An 11,336-nucleotide genomic window follows, 5' to 3' on the forward strand; every position below is an offset into this window, starting at 1 on the left:
AAGCATTTAAGAATTTTAAACTGAGACAATGCTGGGACGTCTTCTGTCAGGTAATGTCAGTCACCTGTGCCTGAAATGTAAACCTGTCTCGGAGAAAACTAAGAAAAACATATTTCCCATTATTTTGTGGGAAAAACTATAAGAAATGGGTCAATTGAAAATTTCTGCCAATTTTCTAAATCACAGTATGGCATCTAGATATGTTACAGCTGTCATATTAGGATATAAAATGCTTAAAACATTACTCCTTGGTAACCTCACCCTTAAGTAGCAGTGGCCTCTCTTAGATGATATCAGATGTGTACACCTTTGCTGATACTCCAAATTTTGGAAAGTGACTGGTGTAATTTTATGGCCTACCGAGTGCATTTGGAATCAATGTGAAGGTTTTCTTATAAGCCCTTTAGTGTAAAGTGTTTTATTAAGGGGGCACCTGGGTGGCTCAGTCAGTTAAGCGTCTGCCTTCAGCCCAGGATCGAGTCCGGGATCAGGCTCCCTGCTTAGTGAGGAGTCTGCTTCTCCCTCTGCCCTTCACCCTGCTTGTTCTCTCTCTGTCTCTCTGTCAGATATAAACAAAATCTTCTTAAAAATGTTCTATTAAATAGTTCTGAAAACTCAATAGAAATTATATCAGCTGAAAATACACAGGTGAACAGCCACTATGCAGTTTGGGCATTCCTAACTCAGGTGTTCTTCAAGGGAAAACAGTACTTGAGGATATGTTCGGGGGTCGGGTGTGCCTGTATTATGAAACAGAAGGCAAAATCTCGTTTATTTTAAAGACTAAAGCTGTAGCTTCAAGTAAATTTGGGACTTAAGACCTTTCAGCCAACCCCCATGGTGTTTTGGAGTTCTGTCTGTAATGATTCCTTCATTTCTCCTTGCCTGCTTGGTCATTTCTATCAGTATACACACATGCCTTAATGTTGTGCATTAAGCAGAACACTTCTTTTGACCCTGAATTCCTCTTCATTCTCATCGTTGTGTTTCTCTACTCGATTAGAGCCTCCTCTCTGCACATTGTCTCCTGACCCCATTCTGTTCTCGCTTTCCTCTGCACTACTTCACTGACTTGGCTTTTACCAAGGTCACCGATGGTTTCCATTTTACCAAATTCAAGGCCAAGTTTCTGTTCTTATCTCTGTCTTTTAGATGCACTTGATACAGATGATACAGTTGAACACTTCTTCCTTTGTATTAACTATATCTTCTTTTTTTCTGTATTCTTATACTCCAGTGCTCTGGCATCTGGGGCCTCATTGACCAGGGTGGGACTGCCCCTTCCAGGGTTAGCTAATTCCTAAAGATAGCAAATAACTTGTGCAGTGAGCATGCCTTTCATTCACAGACCTACTAATCTGGAGTTAACACCCTGAAATACCTCTTCTGTAAATTGTCACACTCTTCCCCTGTCCTAATAACCCTAGGGCTGGGTACTAGATAACTGGGGATATTCCACATTCCAAAGCCCACAGAAATTCTTCAGACCAGCCAATCCGAAACGTACTTAGTCTGTTCACCCTGCCTCACCCATCCCTTCCCATAAAAAAAGCTCTGAGGGATACTCTCCCCTCACTCCCCCTGCCTCCTGACCAACCCAGATGCACTTGGCTTCTCGTGGTCACTCTGCACGGCCTTCCATTCCTCCCGATTCTAGGGAACTGTAAGTAAAAACTTCATCCTTTAGGACAGTCATTTGCCATACCTGCTAGAACAAATCCCTGGGTACTTGTGAAAACGTTCCTTGAAACACTTACCTCTGGAGTTTTGAGAACCTCCCTGTTCCTGGGCTCCCTCCCGTCTGACTCTACCTTCCTCCCCCTCCTCTGGATCTCTGGTGATCTTACCCTCCACCGGTCTCTTTCCTGCCCTCTCGTCTCAGAGTGATCCCAGGTGGTCTCACAGCTTTCAGTACCATCTATCTCCTGAGAGCCACCAGGCTTGGGTGCTCATCCCTGGGGTGGAGGTAGGGGGGCACCCAGGCGTCATTCCTGACTCTTCTTCCCATCTCACCCCATATGTGATCCCACCGCAGGTCTGTGGCTTGTTGATTCTGCCTGCAGCAGGCATCGTGGTTACAAGCTCTTCTGTCTGCATTTCCAGTTTCAGCTGCCTTCCCCTCTCCTGTCTCGGTCTCTGCCAACCACAGGCTCCTACCCACCTCCCTGCTTCCCATTTTGCCCTCCTGCAGCCTCTTCACTCAGCATCCAGGCTGACTTCTCAAAAACTTGGAAAATGTGATACAGACATAGTTCATTTTGTTGCACTTCACTTTACTGCACTTTGCAGATACTGTGTTTTTAATAAATTGACGTTTGTGGCCACCCCGTGTCGAGGAACTCTTTTGGTGCTATTTTTCCCAGAGCATCTGCTTCTTTTCTGTAACTGTGTCGTATTTTGGTAATTTTTACAATATTTCTAACTACTTCTTTATTTGTTATGGTGCTCTGTGATCAGTGATCTCAGAAGATGATCAGCATTTTCTGGCAATAAATAATTTTTTAATCAAGGTATATACTTTTTAGACATAATGCTATTATACACTTAATAGATTACAGTATAGTGTAAGCATAACTTTTTTTTTTTACATATTTTATTTACTTATTTGAGAGAACCAGCAGAGGGAAGAGCAGAGGCAGGGAGAGAGAGAACCAGAGGAGAAAAGAATCTCAAACAGACTCCCCACTGAGTGTGGAACCCAACATGGGTCTCAATCTCACAACCCTGAGATCGCGACCACGGCTGAAACCAAGAGTCAGACACTTAACCAACTGAGCCACTCACGCACTCCGAAGCATAACTTTTACATGCACTGGGAAACCAGGAAATTTATTCAACTCACTTTATGTGGTTGGCTAGAGTCAAACCTGCGGTATCTCTGAGGTAGGCCTGTGTATGCTACCGAACCCCTGTTTCAATCCTGCCTGGCTTTAAACTGGCTTTTCAGTGCAGTAGAGTACAAGGTTAGATAACCTGGCCCTGGCCTCTCTCTACAGCCTCATCTCCTACACTTCCTTGTTCATAGTATTATTTATCTGACTTTCTGGTATCTAGAGCTAAAAGAAATCTTAGTTGACAAACAGGTATTAGATCATAGATTTGAGAAAAAAAGGATGGTGGCCCAAGAATGGCATAAATAAATAAATAAGAAAGAAAGAAAGAAAGAAAAGCACAGGAAACAAAACATAACTGATTTGTATACATACACCCCAAAGAATATAGTAACAAAATGAATTTTTTAAAAAGGGAAGCCAACAGCTTTGCAAAAGCAAAAACAAAACAAAACAAAAGACTTTTGATTATGTTCTAACAACAGAGAAATACATTTAGTAAATCTAAAAGGACAACAGTTTTACACATCACATTTTGGGGCTACAATGCAATCAAATGAGAAGTACAGAAACAGAATTTCAATATGCTCAACTCTGAAAATGTTAGAATATTATTTTACATAAATTAATGCCGGGGTCAGTGTGCAAATTCAAAACACAGTACCTATAAATATGCAGTTGACCCTTGAGCGACATGGAGGTAGGATGCTGACACTCCCCTACCCCACGCAGTCAGAAATCCGCATCTAACTTTTGACTCTCCCCAAACTTAATTACTAATAGACAACCGTTGACTAGAAGCCTTACTGAGAACACTGAGAACATTAACAATAAATGAACACATATTTTGGGTATGTGTATTATATACTATATTCTTACAATAAAGGAAACAAGAGAAAAAGTGTTAAAATAATGAAGGAAAATACATTTACAGTACTGCACTGTAAGAATCCACTGATAAGTGGACCCGCACACTTCAAACCCTGTCTTATTCAACGGTATGTGCAAATATATTGGATCTATATTGCTGAAAGGAGAGAACTCCCCAACTCTGCAGCTCCTGGGTATGTTCAGCAGAATGTGGTACTAACATGGAATCACTTAACATCATTCCGTTACAGGTGGGAGTGGCAGGGAAGGTGGTGCTGGGAGCTGTAGCTCTTGAAGACCCTGGTGGCAAATCAGAGGGTTCCCCTCCCACCAAACCTAAACTTGACCTCACAGTCCTTTCTAGCCCAGGGCTCCAAGCAGCTGCCACAAATGCATGGGTGTTGGTGTACAAGATTGAAACTACCCTCTGCCGGCAGGCAGCTTGGGAACTGGACCCAGCAGCTGCAGTGGAAAACGTCAGTGCCACTCAAGAAAGGTATGTGATCCCCCCAAACAAGGACTTGAATCCCTGGTGTTCTGGGAAGCGTTCAGAGCCGGACTGCTTCCTGTCCTCTCCCTCTGGCTGGTTGGAATTTGGTGGAGCACAACGCACATATTAACAATGGCAACTATGTGGACTGTGTCCAAATGCACATTGGAAGTGTACAAATGAAATACACAAATGAAGGAGTATTTTAAAAACAGAACACAACGTTATATGTCAATTTTATCTCAATAAAGCTGGGGAAAAAACACAAAACAGTCACACCGTCTGACTAAAGCTCTGTCACATATGTTCAAATAACAATTTTGGAAGAGAATTTGGAAATGGTTGACATTTTTTATAAAGCTCATTCTTTTATTTTGTTTAAAGTGAAAAAACATATGTTTAGAAGTAAATTGGTATGTAAAAAATGTAAATCTTAGCTATCCAGGAACTTCATATATCTAAGATGAGGCATTTCTGTGTACCTCGGGTTTTGCTATAATGTGAAAACTGTTAATCTATAATGCAGGTGATGAAATAATACACATTAACAGAGAAAGGAGCAATCACTATAATTTTATATATAATTATCAGTAATTATGTAATAATAATAATATATATATATTACATATGCAATATTGGACACCTATAATGAATCAGGCACTACTCCAAGCACTTTATATTAATGATCTCAAAAGAATCCTCTCTGAGGTAGATTTTAGTATCTTCAACTTAAAGGCTAATTAGTAAACAATGCATAGAATTGAATAAGAGATTTTAAAAACATGAAAAGCTCTCAAAAAATATGATGTGGAAGGGCGCCTGGGTGGCTCAGTGGGTTAAAGCCTCTGCCCTCAGCTCGGGTCATGATCCCGGAGTCCCGGGATCGAGCCCCACATTGGGCTCTCTGCTCAGCGGCGAGCCTGTTTCCTCCTCTCTCTCTCTCTGCCTACTTCTGATCTCTCTCTGTCAAAAAAAAAAAAAAAAAATGATGTGGAAAGAGAAACAGGAGTGAGAGAAGTATATTTGGCACATACATCTGTAGAAAGTCTAGAGACTTGAAAAGCTAAACAATATACGGTATTTAGAGATATATATGTACCAAAACTATCATGAAAGTGGAATAACAATTTTTTTTAAATTTCAGAAGAATGACCTATCTAGGAGGGGAGGCAAAGAGTTATATTTGGGAAGGGCATGAAGATGGCGTCAAAGGTAATGATAAAATTTTTTAAGCAAGTGGCAGGTAAAGAATGTTTATTTGGGACACCTGGGTGGCTCAGTCATTAAGCATCTGCCTTCGGCTCAGATCATGATCCCAGGGTCCTGGGATTGAGCCCCTCCACCTGCTTTGTGCTATTTCTTGGTCTCTCTCTCTCAAATAAATAAATAAATAAATAAATAAATAAAATCTTTAAAAAAATATGTGTAAACCATATAATTTTATATGTGTAAAATAGTTTATAATTTGTAAAATAATTTTTAATTGCCTTCTTGAGATACAATTCATGTGCTGTATAATTCATTCATTTAAAGTGTATAATTTAATAGTTTTTAGTCTGTGCACAGACGTGTGTCACTGGCACCCGTCAGTTTTCTTCAGGTCAAAACAAACTCCCTGTAGCTGCTTCACTCCTGCGTGCCTTCCCTGGCCCCATGCGTCCATTCGTCTTCTTTCCGTCCCTCTAGATGTGTCTTTTCTGGACAGTTCATACAAATGGAATCCTATAATAGACTCTTGGGACTCACTTCTTTAATTTAGCATAATGTTCTCAAGGTTCGTCCAAGTTGCGGCAGGGCTCGGTAGGTACTTCATTCCTTTCTATGGCGGGCACAATAAAACTTGGTCTTGAATGCTCGGGCTTGGAGAAAAGTAGCATAAGTAGAAGGAAATGCGAATTTCTCTGCAGATTCTAAAGGCTCTTAAACTACTTCCGGGGTCTCTAGAAGTGGATGGCACTACTTCCCGTTCTAGAACATGACTTCCTTGTTTTCCAGATCTGTGGAATATTAAGCTGTGGGGTGCATGTTTGATTCCGACGTGAATGCGAATGAGGCGGAGAGTGGTAGAAGAGTTTTTTTATGAGCAAAAGCAGACAAGAACTGCAGGAAGACGTAAAGCAGGAGGGGCAGGGAGGGAAGGGGAGAGGGGTGCGAACTGCTCGAAGTAGAAGGAACAGAGCTATGAGCAGAGGAAGGCAGAATAAAAGGTGGGAGGGCAGCTGGGACAGACTGAGGGAAGGGAGATGGTGATGAGGGAGGAGTCCTGGAATTCTCCCACAGCTGGAGGCATCGCCCTGGGGCTGGGGAGCAGGGCGGGGCTAAGTCCCAGGAAGAGTGGGTATACAGGCAACATCAGTGTGCTTCTGGACATCCACCCACAGCATGGGGTCTGGAACTTACCTGTATTTGGCCTCCATGCGCATTGGAAATATTCATTTATCCAGTCAGCAAGCTCTGAATTAAGCTGCTGTTGGCCAAACACTGTGCTCAGCCCCAGAGAGACGATCTCTACCCCAGCTTTGAGGGTCTTGCCAGGTCATGGGAACAAAATTGGTTATATCTTTTCCATCTCCCCACAGTTCCTGGAAGAGTATTCTTTGCTGAATGGGCAGTTTTGCAATTATTGTTAATAATTGAAGTAAGGAAGATTTTCACACTCAGAGGTTTTACAAAAAACGAAGTATGCCCAATGTAGGACAATATATCTTTGGCTTTAAAGTGAACAAAATGAAGAAAAAAAAAAACCCTAATCTTATAATAATATGTCAACGGGAGTTTTCTTTTTCCTCATAGAGTATCTGCACTTAGGAACTTGAGAAGTTTACAAAAGGGGGTGGATATATAATAAGTGGCACCTGTTTTAGCATTTCCCTGCGTCTCACAGTACTGTGATGATTAACACATCCATGGATTTATGGATCTGAAAGGTTTTCAGTGACACATCTGTTTACAGTTAAAATGTGGATTTCATCTCCTTTATTTCTCTTGAGTTCAGTCATATCCCTGAGTAGCCATAGAAGCATTGCGTGGAGACTGGGCTTCTCTCCTTGAAAATGTCATTTATTGGAAAAGAAAAAGAAGTTGCCTTGCATCAACTAATGACGATCATGCTTGCTCTCACTAGAGAGCATGATTATTTAGTGTTTTTGTGAAGATTTGCTCTCTTCACAGCACCCAGCCCCGTCTGGGTGCAGGGCGCAGTCCCATTTCTATACCATTGGTGGCACTGGGGACTGTCACGGTCTAATGCTTGGTGTGGACGAAGTCCTGAGAACATACTGGAATTGTTGGAAGTGAGGTAATGCACATGCCTGTGAAAATTAGCTGCTGTCTGATTCTAGACTCAATTCATTATGCTCTTTTTCCCAGCTGTGGTCTGCAATTGGTATTTCTGATATTAGCAACTAAAAATGCTGGTAAAACCACAGAAAGAAAAATCCTTTGGTTTTCGAGAGCATCAAACTTCATTCCAGGCTTATTCCTCATCACCCTGGAGGAAGGGGATCTAATATAAAAGGGAAATACTGGAACCTGGAGCCAATCCATGTCTTCTGGAGCCAAGGTCTGGAGCCAAGGACCGTGTCTTCACATTGCTTCTACAACCTCCGTGCAAAACAATACTAATTCATAGCATGATGTTGAAATGAAAGAATTTTATTTTTAATATTGACCCTTAAATTTAGAGCCTTATTAAATCCGTTATTCACAAATGGAGCCAGAAAAATGCCGAATTCTTTTAAAATTTCAGATTTCCTGGAGCGCCTGGGTGGCTGAGTGAGTCAAGCATCTGTCTTCTGCTCAGGTCATGATCCCAAGGTCCTGGGATTGAGCCCCTCATTTGACTCCCTGCTCAGCGTGAGGCCGGCTTCTCCCTCTGCCTGCCACTCCCCCTGCTTGTGTTCCCTCTCTCGTTGTGTCTCTGTCAAATAAATAAAATATTTAAAAACAAATAAAATTTCAGATTTCCTAAACTTCCTGGCCTCTGCCCTTCTGAGGAGGCAGCCTGGGCTTTGAAAAAGAGGCAGTCCTCGAAGAGAGCAATGTCCAGTAGAAGGAGGTGAGCCACGTCCCTGGTTTTAAAATCTCAACACTCACATTAGAGAAAATAAAAAGAAACAGGCAAAACTGGTGGTATTACTATGAATTTCTTTAACCTCATATATCTAACACATTGTTTTAATGTTTCATCAACATAAAGTTAGTAATGAGATGTTTTACTTTCTTGATTAAATCGCTGAAATTCACTCTATTTTGCACCTTCAGGGCATCATAACTTGGACCAGCTACATTCTAGGGCTGAGTGCCCACCTGTGTTGAGTACTGCTGCCACATCGGGAGTCAGGCTGTGACTTCTCTTGACCTCCGGAGGTGAAGTACCTGAACATCCCCTTCTCTTCCAGACGCATCACCCCTTCCCCACCAACCTGTCTCCTCAGCCAGAGGTGAGACGAGACAGGGCCCGAGAGGAAGTTTCCTAAAGGAGACCTTGGCTTTCCAACTGCTTCCTGGCATGGGTCCATCCCCCGTCCCCAGAGGTCAGACTACAGTGGAAGGAAGATGGGCCTCCCTGAAGGTGGGAACTCCATGTCTTCAGATCTGTCCATAGTCTTGACTTCCAAAGTTTAGATTTGGAGGGAATGAAGGCAAACTGCTTATTCTGCAGTCTGGCCCTGGGCCCTCGAGGTCAGGCTCTGATCGCCCCCTTCCTCTTGCAGTGTGGGGTGCTATGTGAGCTTCAGCACCAATCACATTCATACACATCTACACATATTTCTGTGTAACTGGAGAGATGCAGCTTTCAGTAAGGGAAGAGGGAAACCAGCACCTCTAGGACGCCTACTGTTTGCCAGGTAACTGGTAATTACTCTGTCACTGAGTCTTGACATCGTGTCTGCAACTGGAGTATGTACTAGTTAGCTACGGTTGTAACAAACCACCGGGGTACTTATCTAGCTCCTGATTAAGCTGGTGGGCAGTTTGGACAGGATTCCGCAGGACCGGTCTGGCCTCTGCTGGGCTCCTTCATGCGCATGCTCAGTGGTTTGACTAGGGGCTCTGCTTCTGGGGGTGAGCTGGCTGTCAGGTGGGCACCTTGGCTCTCTCTTCTTCATTATCTCTCCTCCTGCAGTGGGCTCGCAGGGGCTTGGAGACAGCTGTATTCTGAAAGAAAAAGCGAAGCATCTAAGACCTTTTGGGCTTATGCCCCAAACTGCCATCCTGTCGTCATACCACTGTGTTGTTATTGACCAGAGCAAGTGAGACGGAAGGAAGAGAGTCTGCCTCTGGATGGGAGCAGCTGTAAAAATCACACCGCCAAGGGCGTGGGCCACGAGGAGAAATGAAGAATTGCTGGTGTTTTTGCAATCAGGGCCCTTCTGCCTTTTCCTCCAAGAGGTTTCTGTCACTGTCATCCTAGTCAAGAAACTTGTCCAAAGCCTCAAAGCAACTAAGTGGCTGGGCTGGGGCCCTATATCCAGCACCAAACCCCACCTCCCCTCCCCACCAACAGCAGCCAGCTGGGCTCCCCTACCTCCACAAGCACCATGCTGTTCCCGTGGCTTCCCTCCTCCTCAGACTTTCTCAGCTGAGGCTTCTGCAGAACTCCTTTGAGATCAGCATCCGTCTCGGACTCTTCACACTGGGAATAATCCCCTGCAGAGAACGCTGAGTGTCTTGGAAAGACTTGGAATAACTTAGGGAAATGACTGAGGGCTGAGTTGAGGAAATCAAGTCTTCAGCCCTGTAGTTTTCCTTTCTAATCATAGGAGAAATTTGAAAACACGTATAATGCACTCCACATGTTTGTGAATTCTTTTCATCCCTTTTTGGTATCTGTAGGCTGTTAATGATTTTCAACACAGAGGAAATCAAACTGCTGTGCCCAAAGCAACCCATTATTCTGAAAGCAAGTGACATAAAGATAGATCGCTAAGAAGACATTTCCTCCTGTTGCAGTTTAGGCAAATAGCTGGGAAATCCCAAGTAGCCCTTTGCTTTCAACAGGGCAGTGCTGTTTTCTAAGAGCCCAGAGCACACATGGAAATCACTTACAGCTGATTTCATGATTGCATCCCTGGGCCAGAATCTGTGGTCCGCACCCCGGGGCTCCCAATGAAATCACCTGGAGGGGGGGGGGTTGAATTTCCCAGAACCCAAATTACAACAGATCAATTACGTCCATATCCCCAGAGTAGAACCTGGACATCAGCGTAATTTTTATAGTTCCTCGGGTGATCATAGTGTGTGGCCAGGGCTGGAAACCACTGTGTGAAACCAGCATCATTGGATGAATTAGTAGCAAACAGTTGATCAAGTAAAGTAAAAAAACGTTGACATGACATTAAAGCCATGACTAGCATGGCTATAAATATGCACATGCAAGTTTTTAACATTAGTTTTCAATTTACTTCACTAAATACCTAGGAGTGGAATATCTAGGTCATCTAATGTTTACAAAAAGCTGCTAAATTATTTTCCAAACACTGTAGCATTTTGCATTTCCAGTTCTACTTATGCCAGAGCCTTGAAAGTACTTGCTATTTGCAGTTTTATTCTTATTTTAGCCATTTCTTTCTTTCTTTTTTTTTAAAGATTTTATTTATTTATTTGACAGAGATCACAAGTAGGCAGAGAGGCAGGCAGAGAGAGAGGAGGAAGCAGGCTCCCCGCTGAGCAGAGAGCCTGATGCAGGTCTCGATCCCAGGACCCTGGGATCATGACCTGAGCAGAAGGCAGAGGCTTTAACCCACTGAGCCACCAGGCACCCCTATTTTAGCCATTCCTAACAGGTGTGTGGCATCCCACTGTGGCTTCTGGTTCATTTTGAAGGAGAGTTTTGCTGAGTGGATGTGGAATCCCATGTTCATATTGACATTTTTCCCTGCACTTTAAAGATATCATTTCATTGTTGATTTGTCTCTTGTTCTTGATAATATCATCCATCATTCATATTATTATTCCCTATATGTGGCATAGTGTCCTTCCCTGGCTGCTTTCAAGATTTTATCATCTTTGGATTTTTGCAGTTTGACTATAATGTGCTTAGGTTTAGTTTTATTTGTGTTTTCTTTTTTTTTAAAGATTTTATTTATTTATTTGACAGACAAAGATCACAAGTAGGCAGAGTGGCAGGCAGAGAGAGAGGA

The 11,336-nt window shown here is 42.9% G+C and overlaps 1 long non-coding RNA gene across 2 annotated transcripts; it reads left to right on the forward strand.

The window, feature by feature from the left end:
* The first annotated feature begins 8,139 nt into the window (after positions 1-8,139).
* Positions 8,140-10,404, forward strand: LOC123941217. 2 transcript variants are annotated; one of them, XR_006818236.1, is made up of 4 exons: positions 8,140-8,248; positions 8,455-8,764; positions 8,907-9,041; positions 9,320-10,404. It is a non-coding gene; the product is annotated as an uncharacterized LOC123941217 (long non-coding RNA). The 2 variants fall into 2 exon arrangements; XR_006818237.1 differs by having other exon boundaries at positions 8,455-8,559.
* Positions 10,405-11,336: the final 932 nt, after the last annotated feature.

This window comes from Meles meles, chromosome 5 (assembly GCF_922984935.1).
Source record: "Meles meles chromosome 5, mMelMel3.1 paternal haplotype, whole genome shotgun sequence".
NCBI lineage: Eukaryota > Metazoa > Chordata > Mammalia > Carnivora > Mustelidae > Meles > Meles meles.